Raw genomic sequence first — 5374 nt, forward strand, 5'->3', positions numbered from 1 at the left:
AAATTGTATTAATTATCTCAATCTTACATTAATGCTTCATATCCTTCATATGCTTTATATTTGGTTTATACGAACATCCGCGGTATTGGCCACACTATCTCTCAATTGCAGCGGCTCATCCATCTCCGCTTGACCGTAGCTGTAATGACCTGCGTTCTACCGGTTGAAGTGCGACCGCGGGTGAGGCTTGAACGAGCACGGTTAACGCTTGAACAAGCTGCAGTTGGACGAAGTGTGAGCTATCTCTTGAGTAAGCGATAGTGTTATGCGCATATGTGGAGGGCAAGGGAGTGTTTATATGCGTGGTGGCATGGCGGTAAACATATGGAGGCCGACTTACATTGACAAAGGGGCTGACATGATATTTGATGGCATGTCTGGCATGGTGGACGAGTCGGCCGGGTGAGCCAACTCGCCCTGCCATGGGTATATGTTGGCGATGCATTGAGTCATTTGGACATCACTCATTCGCCCAACATCTTCGCTCTATGAGGTAGAGGTGCAGGTCTAGTGCGCAGATCTAAGGAGGATGCACATGTTTAGTAATGCGCCCATTCTTGGGCAGGGCTGCACGGTGACAGCGCAGTTGTGGGTGAAGGTGCGGGCAAGAGCGCGCGGTGGATGGGTGAGGGCGTGCACGGGTGTGTGGCACCCGATTTGTGTGAAGATGCCCAACGGTGAAATGGAGGAGCACTTGGTTTGCCCGACGACTTGGCACGGGTTCTTGGGTGACTCGGGTGAGCGCCCGCCCATTGTGCAACTGTGCATGGTAACTTGGTGAAGTGTTGAGATTGTGAACGGAGGTGTGTCTCAGGTGGAGGCGCTCGTGTGTGGCGAATTGGAGGTGCGGCCAAGTTGGGAAATCAACACGATCTTGTGACGAGGTGAACGAAGGGTTGGTGAGTCATGTGGCGACCGTGCGGAGGCGTTGACGAGCTGGGAAACCGAGTTTGCCGAGGATTGTAAATTTGGCTGTATGAAACTTGGGGTTTCCAAATATACTTGTAAAGCATTGTAACTTTGTAAAGTTGTGTAATATAGTATCGGGTAGACTCATTGTTCAGGGAGTTTCCGCTCCCTTTATACTCTGCAATTGTGTTCTCGTTTATAATTGTTGTTGATAATGAATGTGTATGGGTTTTCATTGGTTTAAAGGATAACATAATAATACTTGGTTGCGAAACATAAACTAAGTAGGAGTAAGTGGTTAGGCGTAGTCCACGAACATAAGCATTGGTGAAAAGAAAGTGTTCGGTGGTGCCGCACCTCACTAAGAGAGATTGAAAGACTACCGTCAGCTTGGGGGCGTGACAGTAGCAATGTCAAGCACTAGATATAAGGGCGCTTCAAGGCTAGTGTTATCGATGACACCTATAGCTGTCTACAGTCATGGAACGACTCCAACTGTTGCCACTAGGAAGGAATATCCATGGTACTGTCACACAATTCTCTAACTAAAGCAATGCCAACTGTATTTAAATGTATACCGCTCTATCTATATAAAAAATATAATTGGTAAGAACATTTTATTTTCATTTTCAACAAAATGTCAATGACATCATGTCATAATGGTTTTACATTGATGGGAACAATATATGGAATAAGGAATCAATTAATATTTAATAAACCAAGCAATGTATTCATATCAACCATCAACATTGGCCACCAACAGCGCAGTCATTAATGTAATCTACTATATGAAAAAAAAATTGTATATCCAAAAATCTAGCTGCACAGTCTAGGGCATCAATGTGATGAAATCAAAAAACATTGTAGCCCTATAATTCAATATGATCGAAGTCACACAACAAAACCCGCAATGGATTGATATCAAATAGCAACCCTCAAGAAACCACGCTCACTTTCGACTTCTCGGTAGTAACTTTGGCATTGCCATCCAGCCTTTCAATGACCAGATCCCATTACAAGTGGACCTTAATCTTCATAGATTCAATTTCACAACTTGGTCTTGAAGGGCATGTCGGCCTTCAAATTCAAGGGAGCATTGGCCTTCTGTTACTACTGTTTGAGCATGGAGACAACTGCATTGGCGAGCCGAGCACTGGTCCTATTGAGCGCTAGGTCCAACAAAGTGGTATTCTTATGGCCCTCGTAGAACACTGGAAGGATGCCCGTGTAGACCTCCGTGAGATGGTTGTTGTGAAGATAATATATGTCGATCTTCTTGTTTAGATTCTGCGCCATTACATTCACAAGTAACTGGCAATTTTTGGTGACGTCCTCATTAATGTTGAAGTTAGTGATCGGTAGCCTTTGGACAAAGTATTTGGGGATTTTATTTTCGATTACCAAATACAGAATGTCACAAGCAATGTTGATGATTACAATGAACACTAATAGAAAGAAAGTTGTGCAACACAAGCAGTGGCGACAGGAGTTCCGGCACTTGGGAGGGTGTGAGTAGTATTTGGGAACCTGTCGTGTTGGTATAGCTTTTTCTTTTTGAAATGAAACTCTCATCTGCTCACGGGAAGGAGGATATACCCCATATTTATTGGATGCAACATTGGACCTGGGCACCAATGAAGAGCTCAGCTTCTCGTTTTCATATTTGCGTGAGTTTTCCTCTACGTTTTTATTAGCAGGGTGCACTCGCGAGTTTTCTGTTACAATCGCAAAGCTCTCATAGCCACAAAACTAAATGAGTACAACCAAATGTGGCCAATGAGACTTAGTTGTAGGAATGTTAATTTCTACTAGGACTCAATGGAATAGCAATTGAAGGTGCTTGAAGGGGCATTCCCAACACGTTAGGGAACTTTACACAACTGAAGATTATGGATCTGAATTAAAATCAGTTCAGTGGACTAATTTCAAAAGGGTTTTTGCTTGCATCTGAATGCGTCACATAATTATCTGTAAGGATGAATTCCATATGAGATACAACTTTGAAAGTTTTCCATGTCTTAGTACCTTGATAACAACAAACTATGTGGAGATCTCTTCGCACTTGCTAATACATTCATATTCTTTATAGGTTTCAGACTTGAGAATCGAAACCATGCCAGCTTTATAGCTTCTTTTATACTTTTGATTTTTCTCGTATTCCATTACCGCTGATGGCTCTAAAGTAAGCGGTATTGACTTTCTCCCATTTGTAGAAATTTTATATACTATGTAAAGATTGCTTTATGTTGTTGCTTCTAAAAGCTATAACATGTCATAATTGTGTTGTTATTTGCTTCCTTTTATTTATTTCTTCCATAGTTTCTCATGCGGGCGACTAAGATTGTTTGTTAATTTATCTAAAACGACGCATGGAGTCAGATAGGAATGCCCATGGGTCAATGAGAAGATTGCTTTAGTAACTCCCTTCTATGCCCCTTGCCTCAGCTCTTTGATGAAATTACTGCCTGTGGTGGATCTGGCTTCGAGTATCCATCATATATTATATATATCTGACTTCCTATCAATAAATTCATTTCCTTTTTTGGTAGGGAATCACATAGATATTCATTTTACTTGCTACTGCTTGACAGTTCATGCAGCCATTATGATGATGTTTATAATATTGATGATGATGATGATAATAGTGGTTAACGTCCACTGAGACCAAATTGGTCTATCGGACTTATAATTTTCTTAGTTTTTAATTGTCTGGCTCCTCATCTTTCTTGGAGAGATTGGTGATGTAGCTTTCTTTTTTTTCTCTACGTTCTTCCAACTTCCTTTATCTTGCATCCCCTTCATCTCTTCTGGTTCTTGGGGCATTGGTGTCTTAGCTTCGCGATCTATTGTGTTCATCCTTTTGAAGATAGTCAAAGAAGATGTTTGGTCTAGGAGATCTACTTTGTTGTTAAATGAAGATGTATTTTGTGCGGTATTCGAATCCTCATAACTATTGATGCTTGAGGGGTTGTCGAGTTCACTTTTTTGTTGTTGGGTAGGGCTTTCTCCCTACTTGTCTTGAGAGTTGTTTCTTTCTTGCCCGATTTCTTGTGATTCAGAGTTTTCTCTAGAGTATTCTTCTTTGATAATAATGTAGTTTTCTTTTTGTGCTCCTTCCCACCATGTAGATCTGTGGTGGTTTTTTCTAGTAGAATTTTTCTGGGAGGCTTTTAGGCAATTTTTGGCTAGATGGCCTACCTCAAAGTAGGATCGACATTGGAAGAGGACACTTTCAAAATCGAGTTTTTGGTTCCACACATAATCTTTACTTGTTAGGTTTATTTCATCTGGGAATCCAGCGCTGAAGTCCATTTCCACACAGATGCGTGCATAGGTGGTTCTGGCATATTCCTCTCTTTTTGGGCACTTGCAGTAAAATTTCCCAATTGCATTTCCAATGCCTTTTAGTGAGGAGAGATTCTAGAGATGCAAGGGTAGGCTTGCCAATCTCACCCAAATTGGTGCTGAGGTTATAACTGTTGTTGAGGAATTGAATGATGGGTTCCATGGCTTCGTGAATAGGCCTGATTTTTCCCAAAACCAAGGGCCAGAATCTAGAATACATTGTTTGCTTTCAAGATTTTCAAAATCTACTACAAAGAAACCCCTAGCACATGGGGTACATATTAATTTCATCATAAATAACAGGCTTCCATACCTCTGAGATCCAATTGTGGAGAGTTGTTAGTTGTGAACAAAAACCATTAAATAACACCATGTTTACAAAAATAAAAACTTTGGTTAAGGTCAACAAGTTTACTTTCGACTTGGGTTGTGTTGTTTAGGTTGCATGGAATTGCAAAAGACCATGAACTTTTCTCACTCAGTGTATATTTTTTCCAAAAATATCAACTATTTCCTCCTCCTACTACACAATATATGTCGATTTTGTCTTCCTATTGCATGATATTTTCTGTAGTGATATTAATAATACAATGCAGGGTATCAATACACACATTCTATAAGAACCAAATAAACTAGATATAGGTCAATTCTTCTCATTCTATATTATTTCTACAACTTTAATCCCGAGCATCTCCATTACTGATAGGCACATATAAAGATGGATTGGATTGTACACTAAAGGCCTACAAAACAAGAAAAGTAGTGACATGACTTCCAACCAATTCAACAATGGAGAAACTATGGTTCTAGTATTGTCAATATAAGCTATTTAGAGTTCGACGAATTTAATGGTTGAGAATCTGTCATTATTCCAATCACTGACTACATTGTAATGTTTTTTGGTTTGATTGATTTATCTATTATGAGTTGATATCGACTTCGAACAACACAAAGGTAAGCTACAAGATTGAGCATCCTTAAGTCAATTGCAGATTCCCAGAATATTCGTGAATCAGACGGACATGGGCACGGTCAATTTTTTTATCGCGTCCATGTCCGTCCGATTCCCGAATATTCTGGGACTCTACAATCAACTTAAGCTTAGGGTATAGTATATGGC

At 40.3% G+C, this 5374-nt stretch overlaps 1 pseudogene; it reads right to left on the bottom strand.

Annotated features, from left to right (window-relative positions):
* Positions 1 to 1844: 1844 nt before the first annotated feature.
* LOC149179060 (NDR1/HIN1-like protein 13) lies at positions 1845 to 3072 on the bottom strand (annotated as a pseudogene).
* Between the last annotated feature and the right edge of the window lie 2302 nt (positions 3073 to 5374).

This window comes from Pinus tabuliformis, chromosome 4_1 (assembly GCF_031772625.1).
Source record: "Pinus tabuliformis cultivar Carrire ecotype Pingquan chromosome 4_1, CPIR1, whole genome shotgun sequence".
Classification (NCBI taxonomy): Eukaryota; Viridiplantae; Streptophyta; class Pinopsida; order Pinales; family Pinaceae; genus Pinus; species Pinus tabuliformis.